This window comes from Phyllobates terribilis, unplaced genomic scaffold, assembly GCF_046119375.1.
Source record: "Phyllobates terribilis strain yellow unplaced genomic scaffold, ASM4611937v1 Scaffold_3__8_contigs__length_932513732, whole genome shotgun sequence".
Lineage (NCBI taxonomy): Eukaryota > Metazoa > Chordata > Amphibia > Anura > Dendrobatidae > Phyllobates > Phyllobates terribilis.
The window spans coordinates 295,386,066-295,404,859 of NW_027362763.1; positions in this window are offsets into that span (position 1 = coordinate 295,386,066).

An 18,794-nucleotide genomic window follows, 5' to 3' on the forward strand; every position below is an offset into this window, starting at 1 on the left:
GGGTCTTTCCTAGTGTTTGCCTATGCAGGAAAGCAATGGCTGCCAAAAACTTGGAGGAACTCCAATACACCTTGCAAGAGGCATAGATATGTTGATATGGTACTTATGGTGGTGATATGGTGGTGGAGGTTGAGGATGTGGAGAAGGAGGAGGACAAGAGCAAAAAGAAAAAATCAGGAAGTGTATACCCATGTCTGGGTGTGAAGACAGAGGTGCATGGGAATAGAGTTAGACCTCCCAAAAAAAGACACTGTATTTGAGTTTATGTTACGCTGCTATCATTCGGGGGTGTTGAGAACTCTGGCCCAATCCAGCCCTTGTTAATTTTTATAAGAGTCAGCCTATCAGTATTTTCAGTTGACAGGCGAAAGCACCTAGCAGGTTATAATTACACCAGCGGTACTAAAAACCCGCTCTGATAAAACGCTAGCGGCAGGGCAGGTCAGGACCTCCAAGGCATAGAGAGCCAGTTCATGCCATGTGTCCAGCTTGGATACCCGATAATTATAAGGCACAGAGGAATCATGGAGAACGTTGGTATGGTCGGCAAGGTACTCCCTCACCATCTACCGAAACTTTGCACTCCTTGTCAGAGTACCCCTGCGATGTGAGGGTCTGAGAGAACTATCCCAGAACTTTGACAGTGTTCTCCAGCCTCTGCTGGATTGCATTTGTGGCTCTCTCGCTGTACTCCTTGGTTGTCCAACGAACTGTGACCTCTGCAACCAGCGTTTTCAGATGGTAATTTTTTCACTAATTCCGCAAAAAGGGCCTTCTCGTACTGCACCATTTTATTAGGCCTGTCCTGCAAAGGAATAAGAGACATAAAGTTCTCCCTGTAGCGTGGGTCTAGAAGCATCACCAACCAGTAATGACTGTCACCCAAAATTTGGACAACGCAAGGGTCATGGGAAAGGCAGCATAACATATACTCAGCCATGTGTGTCAGACTGCAAAGAGGCAAGACTTCCGTGTTCTCACCAAGAAGACAACTGACCATGCTCTCCTCCTCATCCTCCTCCTCTTCCTCCTTCTCCCTGTCCTCAGGCCATCCATGCTGAACAGACGGTATGGCAGTTGTGCAGGTAGTACCATCTATAGCGCAGGAAGCTAGCTCCTGTTCTTCCTCCTCTTCCTCCTCCTTTTCCTCACTGTCACCCAATCCACATTGGGATGAGATGAGGCTGGGCTGTGTGAAATCACCCAGTAGGGTTCCTTGCTCCATCTCATTGTGCTCCGCCGGCAATACATCCTCTTTAATTGAGAGCAGAGAGCGTTTCAGAAGACAGAGAAGCGGGATGGCGATGCTAATTATGTGGTCATCGCCGCACACCATCTTGGTGAAGTCCTCAAAGTTTTGGAGGATGGTGCAGATGTCTGACATCAATGTCCACTCCTCAGATTTTATGTGTGGAGTCAGACCTGAATACCGATGGCCTTGTTGATGCAGGTAGTCAACAACTGCCCTCTTCTGCTCATAAATCCTTCCCAACAACTGCAATGTAGAGTTCCAATGCGTGGGGACATCACACACCAGTCGGTGAGCCGGAAGCTGCAAACTCTGCTGAAGCACGGCAAGTGCGGCGGAAGCTGTAGCTGACTTTCTAAAATGGGCATACAGGAGGCGTACTTTGACAAGCAGATCCGACAGATCCGGGTAGGTTTTGAGAAACCGCTGAACCACGAGGCATGGTACGTGTGTGAGCTCGCCTCGCCTCAGACCATGCCTGGCTGTAGGTGTCAGCCACAGATGTACCTGCTCTTTCAAAGCTGTCCACAACTCTTCAGCATTGAGCGGTTTGGCATCTAAGCATGTTAGCTTCAGCACAGCCTGTTGCCGCTTTGCCAATTGCTTCAAGCTTGTGACTAATGTGATCATTTCTGAGATGGAGACTGAAGAGGAGGAGGAGGCTGAGGAGGATGAGGTGCAGGAGCTGTAGACTGTGGGGGCAACCCTGATTGACCCAGGGCCCTCAATCCTCCGCATTGGGAGGACATGTTCTGTCCCAAGTTCCGACTGGGTCCCAACTTCCACTATGTTAACTAAGTGTGCTGTCAATGAGATGTACAGTCCCTGCCCAGAAGCACATGTCCACGTATCCGTGGTTAGGTGGATTTTCCCAGTAACTGCATTGTTGAGGGCACGGCTTATGTTGTGGGACACGTCCTTGTGTAATGTGGGGAAGGCACACCGGGAGAAATAGTGGCGGCAGGGACCAATCACAGAGGGATGGCCGCTGCCATCAGATTGCAGAAACTTCCATCTCCACGAGCCTAAAAGGCAACATTTTGAGTGCAAGCATTGGCGAAATTTGTGAATTTAGTAGCGTGGCCTTTGGGGCATTAGCTGCGTATTTGTGCTTGCGTTCCCAGGGTTGGGGTAGGGACAACTGAACGCTGCACTGGGACAAGGACGTGGATGTGATTGCTGATGGTGCTAGTTGAGAGTGTTCACCGACAGGTGCTGGGAGGGAGGATTCGTGGCATGCGCCATGGACAGGGAATTGACAAAAGCGGAACAAGCAGTGGTGTCACCCACAGACAATGTTGCTGGACCCTGGGGTTCAGCCCACTTACCCGAGTTCTTTGCTGCCATATGCCTGATCATGCTGGTGGAGGCCAGGCTGCTAGTTTTGCTACCCCTGCTGATGCTGGACTGGCAGATGGTGCAAATGGCCTTTTTGGGGTTATTGGCAGAATCTTTAAAAAGCAACCAGACTCAGGAAGACAACAGTTGTACTGGCAACTTCCGTCGTGTTGCCCGCCTTCTGTCTGTGGCCACCACACTGCTTGTTCTTGCCTGTTGTGGTGCTACGCCTCACTCCCCCTATGTGCTGCTGTCCTCGCTCTGCATGAAACCTTCCAGGTTGGGTCTGTGACTTCATTGTCCACCACCTTATCTTCCACTTCCGCACCCAGGTCCTTCTCCTGACTTTTTGGCAATTGTGTTTCATCATCATCCACTTCTCGTGACAGTTTCCCACTGTCGCCTTCGCGTGACCGTGGCTGCTCAAATATTTGGGCATCGCTACATGCGATCTCCTCTTGCCCCACTTCAAGTGGACCAGGTGGGAGGCCCGAATCAATAAATGGAAAAGTGGACAGCTCTTCAGAGCGTCCAACTGTGGAATTAGTTGTCTCCGGACACTCGGATTGGTGGGAAGAAGAGGATCAGGGTGAGGAATATGCGGTCCAGAATTACAACAACCGAGACTTGACCATGTGGAAGACAGGGTGGTGGTTGTGGTGGCTAAGTGACTGGAAGCATTATCTGCTATCCAACCAAGAATTTTTTCACACTGCTTTGTGTTCAATAGTGGTATTCTGCTGTCCCCTATTAATTGGGACAGGAAGGACGAGCGAGAAGATGTGGGTGTTTGTTGTTGCACAATTTCAGCTAGCCCACAGACTCGGCCTCATCCTCTGCATGCACCATCATCACCATTACGTCCACTTCCCCAACTTGCCCATTTTAAATGGAGGACAATATTTTCCACGTTCACTACAAATGGCTGGATTTGAACCGCAGTGATATGTGATATGTGATATGTGATACGTGTGATGGAAAACCACAGTTTTAACTTCACTGACACACTGCAACAAAATTTACATGGAGGCCAGAAATGGCAGCATTTGGAGCAAACTTATATGTGATGCATGTGACAGAATACCACAGTTTAAAATAGCTGGCCTGTAGGTTACTATTTTTCACAGCGACCTGGTATCAATAACTTCACTAACACACTGCAACAAAATTTACATGGAGGCCAGAAATGGCAGAATTTGGAGTGAACTTATATGTGATACTTGTGACGGAAAACCACAGTTTTAAATCGCTGGCCTGTCAATAACTTCACTGACACACTGCAACAAAATTTAAATAGAGGCCTAAATTTTCCACGTTCACTACAAATTTCTGCATTTTTATCGCTGTAATATGGAAAGAATCTAGCTGTATTCTGCTGTGGCAACAAGAAAATGGAGCAGAAAAATGGTGTTCTCTGGATTGCTTTTTAACAAAATAATTAGGATTAAGATAAAAAAAAATTATCCCTGACCCCTGATACCTGGGGCTATTTGTAGAAATATCTGTTACAGCATCAGCAAACAGAACTGGAATGGAGCCTCTTGTGCTGTATTATACACTGCAGTCTGCCACTTACACTGCCTGCCTGTGTAGCTCATATACACTGCTCAAAAATATAAAGGGAACACTAAAACAACAGAATATGACTCCAAGTAAATCAAACTTCTGTGAAATCAAACTGTCCAATTAGGAAGCAACACTTATTGACAATCAATTTCACATGCTGTTGTGCAAATGGAATAGACAATAGATGGAAATTATTGGCAATTATCAAGACACCCTCAATAAAGGAGTGGTTCTGCAGGTGGGGACCAAAGACCACATCTCTGTACCAATGCTTTCTGGCTGATGTTTTGGTCACTTTTGAATGTTGGTTGTGCTTTCACACTCATGGTAGCATGAGATGTACTCTACAACCCACAGAAGTTGCTTAGGTAGTGCAGCTCATCCAGGATGGCACATCAATGCGAGCTGTGGCAAGAAGGATTGCTGTGTCTGTCAGCATAGTGTCCAGAAGCTGACGCACTACTAGGAGACAGACCAGTACACCAGAAAACATAGAGGGGGCCGTATGAGGGCAACAACCCAGCAGCAGGACCGCCACCTCCTGCTTTGTGCAAGGAGGAAAAGGAGGAGCACTGCCAGAGCCCTACAAAATGACCTCCAGCAGGCCACAAATGTGCATGTGTCAGCACAAACGGTTAGAAACCGACTCCATGAGGGCGGTATGAGGGCCCGACGTCCACACATGGAGGTTGTACTCACAGCCCAACACCATGCAGGATGCTTGGAATTTGCCACAAAACACCAGGATTGGCAAAGTCGCCACTGGCGCCCTGTGCTCTTCACAGATGAAAGCAGGTTCACAGTGAGCAAATGTGACAGACATGACAGAGTCTGGAGACGCCGTGGAGAGCGATCTGCTGCCAGCAACATCCTTCAGCATGACCGGTTTGGCAGTGGGTCAGTAATGGTGTGGGATGGCATTTCTTTGGAGGGCCGCACAGCCCTCCATGTGCTCGCCAGAGGTAGCCTGACTGCCATTAGGTACAGAGATGAGATCCTCTGACCCCTTGTGAGACCATATGCTGGTGTGGTTGGCCCTGGATTCCTCCTAATGCAGGACAATGCCAGACTTCATGTGGCTGGAGTGTGACAGCAGTTCCTGCAAGATGAAGGCATTGAAGCTATGGACTGGCCCGCCCACTCCCCAGACCTGAATCCGATTGAGCACATCTGAGACATCATGTCTCACTCCATCCACCAAGGTCACATTGCACCACAGACTGTCCAGAAGGTGGCAAATAGAGATGAGCGTTGTTCTACTCGAACTGTTCGCCAATCTCAAATTCGAGCTGTTTTGGGCGGTGTTCGAGCCGTTCGGCGAACACGAACAATTTGAGAAAAATTCGGCTGTTGGAGGTTATGTTCGATAACTGTTCGTGCACCAAAATCATAACTGGATTTTTTCTCAGTAATGATGAAAATTAATGTTAATACGCAGTTTGAGTGTACAGCGGGGTGAGGGGAGGGGCAGGGGATGGATCTCTGCAGGAACAATGAAGATCTCCATTTTTTTTTCTCTTTCCCGCATTTGCAGTGGGGAGGTGCAATCTGTCAGCCTATCAGCAGCGCACACACGGAGCGAAGTGCTTTTTTTCACACAAGCAAGGGCATGTGTCATTGGCAGTGTATGTCACATTTCCTTGCCCTATAAGACCAAGCCATTTTCCCCGTCGCCACCATTTTCTCACTGCTGCAGCTGCGTGTTAGACGGCACCGCTGTTGCTGTGTGCGCTATACCTTGTTAATTTCAAGCCAATTTTCGCACAAATCTACAGATAGCTTGGGAGTAGGGAATAGTTGTGATTGCAGTCCTTTTAAGGACTAGGTTACAGCATTTCCTACGACTTTTATCAGGCAGGTCTGTGCTCTTAAATAGATAGATTGTGGGAGTAAAGACTAATTGTAATTGGAGTCCTTTTCAGGACTAGGTTACATCAGTTCCTATCAGTTTTTGCCAGGCAGGTCTGTGCCAGTGCTGTGCAAGTTTTTTTCACAGCATTTGGCTGAATCTAGCAAAGCTAATTCTTTTTGGCCTATTGCAGAGTGTGTTAGTCAGTGGAGTAGCCTATCTGTGTTGCAAGATATACCACCTGTGTATAGAATACCAATTTTTTTACTGCACCTAGTGAAGTAAAATCTTTTGGGCATAGCATCATTCTATTAGTCCATCTATACTGACCTCCATCAGGTTGCAAATTGAATATAATTTTTTTCTGCATCTAGCTCTGAAAAAATATTGGGCTTCTAGCTGTGTGTGGGACTTGTTGTACTAGTCCATCTATACTGACCTCCATCAGGTTGCAAACTGCATATATTTTTTTCTTCATCTACCTCTGAAAAAATATTGGGCTTCTAGCTGTGTGTGGGACTTGTTCTATTACTCCATCTATACAGACCTCCATCAGGTTGCAAACTGAATATATTTTTTTCTGCATCTACCTCTGAAAAAATTTTTGGCCTCTAGCTGTGTGTGGGACTTGTTCTATAAGTCCATCTATACTGACCTCCATAAGGTTGCAAACTGAATATAATTTTTTTCTGCATCTACCTCTGAAAAAATATTTGGCCTTCTAGCTGTGTGTGGGACTTGTTCTATTAGTCCATCTATACTGACCTCCATAAGGTTGCAAACTGAATATAATTTTTTTCTGCATCTACCTCTGAAAAAAAATTTGGCCTTCTAGCTGTGTGTGGGACTTGTTCTATTAGTCCATCTATACTGACCTCCATAAGGTTGCAAACTGAATATAATTTTTTTCTGCATCTACCTCTGAAAAAATATTTGGCCTTCTAGCTGTGTGTGGGACTTGTTCTATTAGTCCATCTATACTGACCTCCATAAGGTTGCAAACTGAATATAATTTTTTTCTGCATCTACCTCTGAAAAAATATTTGGCCTTCTAGCTGTGTGTGGGACTTGTTCTATTAGTCCATCTATACTGACCTCCATAAGGTTGCAAACTGAATATAATTTTTTTCTGCATCTACCTCTGACAAAATATTGTGCTTCTAGCTGTGTGTGGGACTTGTTCTATTAATCCATCTATACAGACCTCCATCAGGTTGCAAACTGAATATATTTTTTTCTGCATCTACCTCTGAAAAAATATTGGGCTTCTAGCTGTGTGTGGGACTTGTTCTATTAATCCATCTATACAGACCTCCATCAGGTTGCAAACTGAATATATTTTTTTCTGCATCTACCTCTGAAAAAATATTGGGCTTCTAGCTGTGTGTGGGACTTGTTGTATTAGTCCATCTATACTGACCTCCATCAGGTTGCAAACTGAATAGAATTTTTTTCTGCATCTACCTCTGACAAAATATTTGGCCTTCTAGCTGTGTGTGGGACTTGTTCTATTAGTCCATCTATACTGACCTCCATAAGGTTGCAAACTGAATATAATTTTTTTCTGCATCTACCTCTGAAAAAATATTTGGCCTTCTAGCTGTGTGTGGGACTTGTTCTATTAGTCCATCTATACTGACCTCCATAAGGTTGCAAACTGAATATAATTTTTTTCTGCATCTACCTCTGAAAAAATATTTGGCCTTCTAGCTGTGTGTGGGACTTGTTCTATTAGTCCATCTATACAGACCTCCATCAGGTTGCAAATTGAATATAATTTTTTTCTGCATCTAACCCAGCCAATAGTTTTGGCCTAATACCACAGTTTGGCCACTCAGCTCTGCTCGTTTCCCATCCATTGTTTTTTTGTGCAAACAACTCCAGAGTTGTGAATTAGTTAACCACCAAAATGAGTGGAAAAAGGCCTGCTGCTGGTGGAAAGGGGAATAGGCATGTTGGGAAGGGGAAAAAAGGTTGTGTCCGTGGGGTAGGTGTTAAAGCAACAGTAACATCTGCAGAAGAAAGACCATCTTCCAGCCAAACTAAAATGTCTACTTCTTTTAGCGGACAATGTGATAAGATCCCTTTCTTACAGCCACGCCAATCGCTACAAATTCCAGATGAGGCACAAAAACAGCAGGTGCTTCAACGGATATCAATTGCTCCTTTAAGTGGGCTCTCCTCCACATCAACTTCAACATCATAAATACTCCAGTCCTCAAAGGTGTCACCCCAATCGCACTTGCTTCCTCACAGCTCCCAAATCTCCAGCTGCCCGTCTGAGTATGAGGTAGAACAGATGGTTGAGTCTGCAGAGCTGTTTACTCATACTATAGCCTGGGAATCAGAGGTCGACTCCAGCGCTTCTGTGAATCCAGACGAGGAAATGATCTGCACTGATGCCCAGAATCTTTATGAGTCGGATCCAGGACCAGACGCAGAAGGTTCTGACCATAATGTAGACCCTCATTCCCAAACTGTAACTCCTGTTGGTGGAGACAATGAGGAAGACGATGATAAGACTCAAATACCTGATTGGAGCGACAACTTTAGTTTTTTGTCAGGGCAGGAACAGGTTGGCTCTGAGGACGACAGGTGTGATAACGCACAGGGTGATGATGATGAGGTTGGAGATCCCACTTACTGTCAACCCACAGTCAGCCAAGAGATGAGGTCAGCAGAGGAGGTGGAGGAAGATGCTAGTGACGACGAGGTCAGGTTGCGCCTTCCTGGACAGAGACGTAGTACTGGAAGCACGTCAACAACTGCATCCTCAAACACAACTCTGCCTCTCACCACAAGTCGTGGTGGCTCTTCAGGTCGCATGGGTGCTAAGCCTTGCATAGCCTGGGCATTTTTTCAGATCGATAAAGATGACCCAACTCGTGTTATCTGTAACATTTGTCAGCAAAAGCTAAGTAGAGGCCAAAAAATACATAGTTTGAGTACTTCATGCATGAACCGGCACATGGACATGAAGCATAAGTTGCAGTGGGAAGCTCAGTGTGCTACAATGCGGCCTAGCCGGCCGGGCCAACCACCGTCTGCCATATCTTGTGCATCCGCGGCCTCTTCATCCTCTGTGACTGGGGGGACAGCAGTCACACCTGTTTTGGGGCGCAGACCTGCCACCTCTTTACCCGCAACAGCCAGCGTGATTGGCAGGTCATCATTTTCTTTGGAGGTGGTAACACCAGCTGGTGTTGAGCGCTGTCCGACATCGATAGCACCACCTTTGGATCAAGGCAACCTAACATGTCCGCCTGTATCTTCCTCACAGACCGGCAGTTTGCCGGGGACACCCTTATCAACCCCGTCTAAGCACAATAGCCAGCCCTCGGTCTCTCAGATGTGGACAAGTAAAAGACCATTTCCTCCTAGCCATGAGAAAGCTAAGAGGTTGAATTTCACCATCTGCAAGCTCTTGGCTACAGAAATGCTGCCTTTCCGCCTGGTGGACACAGAGGATTTTCGAGACCTTATGTCCGTCGCAGTGCCCCAGTACCAGATTCCCAGTCGGCACTACTTCTCAAAGAATGGTGTGCCTGCGCTCCACCAGCATGTCGCACACAACATCACCGCTTCTTTGAGAAACTCTGTGTGTGACAGGGTGCATTTCACCACAGACACTTGGACGAGTAGGCATGGACAGGGGTGTTACATGTCGCTGACTGGGCACTGGGTAACTATGGTGACAGCAGGACAAGGGGCTGCTGTCCAAGTCTTGCCGTCCCCACGAGTTGTGCGTCAATCCTCTTTATGTCAAAGTTCCTCCACTGCTTCTGCCTCCTCAACCTCCTCTCGGTCTTCCATCTGCACCCAAAGCCTGTCTGGTCATGCCACAAGCTTTCTAACTGCGCAGAAGGGATCCTGCACACCTCCTTACTATGCTGGCAGTAGGGCGCAACGTCATCAGGCGGTTTTTACATTGAAATGTCTGGGAAATGTGAGTCACACAGCTGAGGAGTTGTGGTCAGCTCTGGAGAACCAATTTCATGAATGGTTGTCTCCACTGGACCTGAAACCAGGGAAGGCCGTGTGCGACAATGCTGCAAACCTGGGTGCGGCCCTTCGCCGGGGCAATGTCACACACGTGCCTTGTATGGCTCACGTGTTGAACCTGGTTGTCCAGCAATTTTTAGCCCACTATCCCAGACTAGATGGCCTTCTGCAGAGGGCACGGTCGCTGTGTGCTCACTTTCGCCGTTCGCATCCCGCAGCTCAGCGACTTACATCTCTACAGAAGTCGTTGGGCCTGCCACTTCACCGGCTAAAATGCGATGTGCCTACCCGGTGGAATTCAACTCTGCACATGTTGCAGCGACTGTGGCAGCACCGACAAGCCCTGGTGCAATACGTTCTGACGTATAGCCTGGGCCAACGAGATCTAGAGGTGGGGCAAATCACGCTGGAGGAGTGGTCTCAGATCAGGGACCTATGCACCCTTCTGCACAGTTTTGAAATGGCGACGAAGATGTTTAGTGCTGACGATGCCATTATCAGCATGACTATTCCGGTGATTTACATGCTGGAGCACATGTTAAACAGAATTCGGAGTCAGGTGGTGGCACAAGAGGAGGTGGAGGAAGTAGAGGAGGAGGAGTTGTATGCGGAAGGGCTAACATCTGCAAGGTCCAGACGGTCGGCAGCACCAAGGCGGCAGGCATGTGAGGGTGGGGGAGATGGTTTTACCAGGGCGCATGGTAGCAGGTAAACTAGTGAGGAAGGTGCAGGAGCCCAGGAAGAAGTGGAGGACGAACTGATGGAAGACTCATCAGATGAGGGAGACCTTGATCACATTTCTGTTGTGCGAGGTTGGGGGGAGAGGACAGAGGAAGGAAGCATGATTGTTACCTCGCCACCAACACAACAGGGACTTGGTGCTCCTGGTTGCGCAACACACATGAGTGCCTTCTTGCTGCACTACCTGCAACATGACCCTCGAATTGTGAGAATTAGAAATAATCCTGACTACTGGGTTGCCACACTGTTAGATCCCCGGTACAAAAGTAAATTTGCAGAAATTATTCCTGCCATAGAAAGGGATGCACGCATGCAGGAGTATCAGCAGAGACTGTTGCAGAATCTTACATGTGCTTTTCCACAAAATACCAGTGGTGCACGTAGTGAATCTTACAGTTCCAACTTGCCAACCGTGGGACCGTCAAGTGTTCAGCACTCAAACCGTAACAGAACCACAGTATCTGCTGGTAACATCAATTTTGCGGAATCATTTCACCACTTTTTGAGCCCATCCTTTGCAAGGCCACAGGAGACAAGAAGTCTGACACATAGTCAACGCCTAGAGACGATGGTACAGGAGTATCTCCAAGTAAACATTGAAGCCACGACTGTGTCACTGGACCCTTGCTCTTTTTGGGCTTCCAATCTGGATAAATGGCCGGAGCTAGCCACTTACGCCTTGGAGATCTTGTCATGCCCCGCAGCCAGAGTTCTGTCTGAACGTGTGTTCAGCGCTGCTGGTGGTGTGCTGACAGATAAGTGCACGCGGCTCTCCACTGATAATGTAGACAGACTCACGTTCATAAAGATGAACAAATCATGGATCCGAAATGACTTTTCTACCCCTGTGTCATCCTGGGGAGAGTAAAAGCTTGATGATTGGTTAAAATCACCCTACCAACCGTTTTAAGCTTTCAAATTACTAATCATGTTTATCTGTATCTTGGCTGGAAAATAATTTGGGCTTTGTAGCAGTGTGCAGCACTGATTCTATTAGGCCATCTATAATAAGCTCCACCAGATTTAAAATTACTAATCATGTTTACCTGTATCTTGACTGGAAAATAATTTGGGCTTTGTAGCAGTGTGCAGCACTGATCCTATTAGGCCATCTATACTAAAGCTTCACCAGATTTAAAATTAATAATAATTTTTAGCTGCATCTAGCCCGGAAAATAATTTTGGGGCTCCGAGATGCGCAAGACACATAAGTGCCTTCTTGCTGCACTACCTGCAGCATGACCCTCATATTGTCAGAATTCGAAGTAATCATGACTACTGGGTTACCACACTCTTAGATCCCCCAAACTTTTCGATCAACCTTTTCATTTTAATAAAGACCAAAAAAATGGTCATTTTTGAAATTATAAGCATTAGCAGGTTGTTAGAAACTGAAATCAAACAGTTTTCAAATCAAAACTTTATTCTAGGTGATGTTACATTTTCACATAGGACCCCTTGTTCGAAAGGAGCTTCTGAACTCTCTCGTCCATTGAATTTGTCAGGTTTTGGATGGTTTCTGCTTCAATTGTTTTGCATGAGGACAGAATACCCTCCCAGAGCTGTTGCTTAGATGTGAACTGCCTCCCGCCATCATAGACACTCCTTTTAATGATGCTCCAAAGGTTCTGAATGGGGTAGAAGTCAGGGGAGCATGGGGGTCACACCATAAGTTTGTCCCCTTTTATGCCCATATCAGCCAGAGATGCAGATGTTTTATGTGCAGCATGATATGGTGCATTACCATGCAGAAAAATGATCTTGCTGTGAAATACACGGTTCTTCTTCTTGAACCATGGCAGGAAGTGCTGTTTGAGAAAATCCACATACATTATGGAGTTCATCTTTAGCGCCTTCAGGGATCCTAAAGGGGCCGACAATCTCTCTCCCCATGATTCCAGCCCAAAACATTACTCCACCTCCTCCTTGTTGGCGCTGTAGCCGTGTTTGCGTGGGGTGTCCATCAACCAGCCATCCTCCACTCCATCCATCTTGACCATCGAGCGCTGCACGGCACTCATTCGTGAACAAAACAGTTTTGAAATCAGTCTTCATGTAATGTTTGGCCCACTGGAGCCGTTTCTGCTTGTGTGAAGTGGATAGAGGAGGTCGACAGGATGGCGTATGCACAGCTGCAAACCTCTGAAGGACCCTGCATCTTGTTGTTCGGGGGACGTTGGAGGCACAAGCAGCTTCAAAAACTTGTCTGCTGCTATGACAAGGCTTTTTTGCCGTTGCTCTTTCAACCTGACGTAATTGCCTGTAGGAAAGAGTCCTCAATTTGCCCTTATCAGCACGCACACGTGTGTACTGTGAATCAGCTACATACTTAATGATTGCTAAGACACTTCATCCTGATCATCGCACAATGTTGATTGTAGTCATGCCTTGACCTAAACACTCCACAATTTGTTGCTTCTCAGCAGCCGACACATCCTTTTTCTTTCCTATTTTGGCAGAAAATGTAGGCTGCTTAATAATGTGAGAGAGCCTTCTTAAGTAGTCTTGCCTTTCATTGGACACACCTGCCAAACTAATTAGCACAGGTGTCTGCAATTGCTTACAGTGATATAAAGAGCCCTGACACACATCACCATCAATGAGTTTAACTGACAAACAAACAAATTCTTCCCTTATCACTCCTAAACACTTTTTGCATAATAATTTGGAACGCAGTGTACATGTGCTTTTCCACAAAACACCAGTGGTTCACGTAGTGAATCTTACAGTTCTAACTTGCCAACCGTGGTCTGTATGGAGTTGTTCAATAAAGGGCCCAAAATTAAGATAACATAGATGGGAGAGGTCTCTATGAATAGGAATTCCTAAGTATTTGATACCCTGTGAGGGCCAGGCAAAGGGAAAGTTGGACTGGATGGAATCCTATATGGATTTGGGGAGGGAGACATCGAGGGCCTCAGACTTCGCTGCACTGATTTTAAAATTTGACCATGTAACAAAGTGATCTATTTCAGCCATAACAGCATGGATGGATATATGTGATTGAGTGATATATACTAGGACATCATCAGCAAATAGAGAGCACTTGTACTCGGTGCCTCCCACCTCAATCCACCTAATATTGGGGTTATGGCGAATTGATGAGATCAGGTGCTCCGTCACTAGGATGTATAAGAGAGGGGACAGAGGACATCCCTGCCTTGTCCCATTGGTGATTGTGAAAGGTGATGAAAATGTTCTGACGCACCCCCTGGGCCTTGGGACACCCGGAGCCGGACCCTTTTTGGTGGATGCTGGTGGTTGTAGTCTTCGTGGCGGCGACCCGGTTCCGTGGCTCAGGGTGGTCAAACCAGTGGCGGAACTATTTATGTGGCTTTGATGTTTAAATGTCCGACTACGCCACCCGTGGATTGCGGTCAGAGTGAACCGCCGCTACAGGGCAGATCGCTGAGGCTGGTGTTGTGGGTGCAGCAGAGCGTAGCATAACTCCACACGGGAGGAGTATACCCTCAGGGCAGTGTATGCGGAGGATGGGGGTGATGGTGCAGGGCAGCAGCAGTAACGACACGGAGTCAGTGATGCAGTTCAGGGCCTTTACTCACAGTTCTTATTATCCAGACCACGTCTGCAGGTAACGGCTGCCCACGTCGTACTGTGCTCACCAGGTGAGGGGCTCAGACAACTCCCAGATAACTTTGGAGCGCTTCACAGGACCCCCTTTGTGTGTCCTTTGTCTGGCCTTTCTTACCAACACTTCTGTCCAGCTGCCTCGGGCCTCCTCTTGGTAAACTTGGCGCCAGTTTCCCTGACCCTATGTGGTGCCTTCCTAGCGGGTGTAGCGAGGGGCTGCGCCACATAAAATGTCAGAGCCTCCGGTTTCTAGCTGAGGGTCGTTTCCTGCCTCCACTAGTTCGGGGACCGGTCTCCCCCTTTGGCCTGACCCCTCCACGCAGGTGGATTCGGGCGTGCGGTGGCGACTTGCCCGTCCGCACCCCTGGGATCCCTTCTTTCCTCGTTCCTGGAGCCTTCTCCGCTCCTCTTCCTTCCTTCTCCCTCTTGCAGGCCTGGGCCTCTGTTACTAGGCCCACCTCCGGAGCAGAGCTCATGCAGAGCCCCTGCTCCCTGCCACTTCTGCTCAGACTTCTCTGCACTGAACTAAGATGGTGCCCACCTTTTATACTCCCTTCTCAATGCACCCAGGAACTGCTTCCTCCCTGCTCCTGCACTACAGGGTTCCCCTTCCTCAGTGTTCCCTCCCCCCACTCCAGCCAGGGACAGGGACTGTCGTGCCCATCTCAGGGGCATATTGGTCGCCCTGCCCCACGGCAATGTGGTGTAATGCATGCAGGTGTCGGGTCCTGATCCACACTCCATCCTTACCTGAGAGTGAGATATCACACCTCTGGGTGAGGTGCAATACGTCTGTAGCAACCGAGCCCTCAGGGTGCTACAGTTCCATTTATCTTCAGCCTAGGTGACGTATTGTGATACAGGGCCGTGATTTTGGCTATAAAAGGGTCCCCTAGACCCCTACCCCAAGCTTTTTAAGAGAATCATATATGGCGTGCCAGGAGACTCTATGGAATGCTTTCTCAGCATCCAACGAGAGTATCTACTTACAAATTTTTAACTGCATCTAGCCCAGGAAATACTTTGTGCCTAGTAGCAGTGTCTGCTAGTCAGCGGATTATCCCGGCTGTTAAGCAAGCTACACCACCTGTAGTTTGGACACTTAATTTTTTCAAAGGAAATGCTTCGGGACCACGGGATACTCAGTGAAGAGCATCAGGAGGCACCCCAAGGCATAGGGGCTGGGACTGGCAGTAGGATGCCTTGCGGTGGACAGCCGAGCTTGATCCTTATAAAAGCTTTTTAACTGCAGCAGCTTTAGTGGACGCTACTGGAGCTGGCATGAGACTTGCCCTCCAAGAGATCCTTGTAAATGGATTTAAAGTGTATTCATTAAAATTAGAGAGACAATTTAAGTTAAAAAGCTTAGAGCTGCCTCCACCACAGGGGGGCTCGCTCGACCCACCAGCGGACAGGCACCAGTATTGGGAGAGGGGGGCTGGCCGTCAGGGTTCACCGCGGCTCTGGCACAAACCCGGCGACACGGAGGTGGCACGGGCAGGAGCGGACTGAACGTGTCGGCTTCTCACTTTTTGGATTTTAGAAGGGCATGACATGCCTATATCTGTGTCTCCCCCTCCTTTTACTCCTCCACCTCTTTTCTTTTCTCATGACTATATGTACTTGTCACTTTTCCATGTGTTAGTTGTGTCTTCTGAGCAGTTTGTCAGCTTTTGGACACCTTTGAAGGTGTTTTCTATGTGTTTCTATGTGTTTTTGTTTGCCTGCCATTGGTTTTAACGGTGTTCGAAGGTGTTCGACGAACAGTACGACGAACAGTTCGGCGAACACACGGGTGTTCGACGAACCGAACCGAACTCGAACACTACGGGGGTGGCTCAACACTAGTGGCGAATGCTTTAGTCCAGGTCTGGGAGAAGATCCCACAGGAGACCATCCGCAACCTCATCAGAAGCATGCCCAGGCATTGTAGGGAGGTCATACAGGCACGTGGAGGCCACACACAATACTGAGCCTCATTTTGACTTGTTTTAAGGACATTACATCAAAGTTAGATCAGCCTGTAGTGTGTTTTTCCACTTAAATTTTGGGGGTGACTCCAAATCCAGGCCTCCATTGGTTAATAAATTTGATTTCCATTGATGATTTTTGTGTGATTTTGTTGTCAGCACATTAAAGTTTGTACAGAACAAAGTATTCAATGAGAATATTTCATTCATTCAGATCTAGGATGTGTTATTTGAGTGTTCCCTTTATTTTTTTGAGCAGTGTATGTATATATATATATATATATATATATATATATAGTACAGACCAAGAGTTTGGACACACCTTCTCATTTAAAGATTTCTGTATTTTCATGACTATGAAAATTGTACATTCACACTGAAGGCATCAAAAGTATGAATTAGCACATGTGGAATTATATACTTAACAAAAAAGTGTGAAACAACTGAAAATATGTCTTATACTCTAGGTTCTTCTAAGTAGCCACCTTCTGCTTTGATGACTGCTTTTCACACTCTTGGCATTCTCTTCATGAGCTTCAAGAGGTAGTCACGGGAAATGTTTTTCACTTCACAGGTGTGCCCTTTCAGGTTTAATAAGTGGGATTTCTTGCCTTATAAATAGGGTTGGGACCATCAGTTGTGTTGTGCAGAAGTCAGGTGGATACGCAGCTGATAGTCTTACTGAATAGACTGTTAGAATTTGTATTATGGCAAGAAAAAAGCAACTAAGTAAAAAAAAAACGAGTGGCCATCATTACTTTAAGAAATGAAGGTCAGTCAGTCGGAAATATTGGGCAAACTTTGAATGTGTCCACAAGTGCAGTTGCAAAAACCATCAAGTGCTACAAAGAAACTGGCTCACATGAGGACTAGAGATGAGCGGTGTTCGACTAGAACTGTTCGCCAATCTCAAATTCGAGCTGTTTTGGGCGGTGTTCGAGTTGTTCGACGAACCCGAACGATTTGCAAAAAATTCGGCTGTTCGAGGTTATGTTCGATAACTGTTCGTGCACCAAAAGCGTGTCCTGCATGTCTGGTGCTATTTAGAGTACCAATCATGCAGGGATTGTCTGCCACTCACTGTAATGCCACAGCCATGGTGGTTGTGGCATTACAGTGATTGCCCAAATCGATGGGAACAGTGCCAACAGTGAAACATGAAAAGCCGGCAATTCAGCAGCGGCATACACCGGTACCCGACAATTTAGAACCGAAAGAATAGAGCTTCACACATAGATTAGAAAGAGATAAACATGTCAGCCACATATACACGAAGTACAGTGAAAGTGCTGCTTACTGTACTTGTCATTTAGCGTAAAGGATTTATCAAAAAAAATTATAGTGTTTTCATGCACTGTCTCTTTAAAAAAGCCGGCCGGCAATTCAGCAGCAGTACCCGACAATTTAGAATAGAAGGAATAGAGAATCACACATAGATTAGATAGATAGAAACATGTCAGTCACATATATATGAAGTACAGTGACAGTGTTGCTTACTGTACTTGTCATTTAGTGTAAAGGATTTATTTAAAAAAATAATAGTGTTTTCATGCACCGTCTCTTTAAGAAAGCCGGCCGGCAATTCAGCGTCTGTACACGACAATTTATAACAGACAGAATAGAGCTTCACACATAGATTAGACAGATAGAAACATGTCAGTCACATATATATGAAGTACAGTGATAGTGTTGGTTACTGTACTTGTCATTTAGTATTAAAATAAAGGATTTATTATTAAAAAAATTGGAGTGGGGTTCCCCTTAATTTTAGGCTCTAGCGGAGGTTAAGCAGACAGCTGGGGCAGATGTTTGAAGCCTGGGAAGGGGGTAATACCCACGGAGCTTCCCAGGCTACTAATATCAGCCCCCAGCTGAATACATAGCCTTTACTAGCTATTAAAATGGGGGACCCCCCCAAAAAAATGACGTGGGGTCCCCCCTAATTTAATAGCTAGCAAAGGCTAGGCAGACAGCTGGGGGCTGATATTAATAACCCAGGAAGGGAGCCATGAATATTGGCCCCCTCCCAGGCTAGAAACACCAGCCGTCAGCCGCCCCAGAAATAGCGCATTCATAGGATGCGCCAATTCTGGCACTTAGCCTCGCTCTTCCACGCTGCCCTGGTGCGGTGGCAGGGGGTAATAGGGCTGGGGTTGATGTCAGCTTATAATGCCAGCTGACATCAAGCCCAGGTTAGTAATGGAGAGGCATCTATAAGACACCCCCATTACTAACCCCATAGTCAAAGTTAAAAAAAACACAAACACCCAGAATAAAGTCCTTTAATTGAAATAAAGACACAATTCTTTATTGTTCTAAATTAAACCATACTTACCGTCACGCCCATTCCAGCTGAAGCCAACGATCTCCTGTAATAAAAATAAAATAATAAAGCAACCTCATCCTTACCTTTCCATGGTTCCCACGACAGCTTCAGCTCTGCTACATCGAGATGACAGGCTGGACCGCAGCAGAACGCTGCCATCCA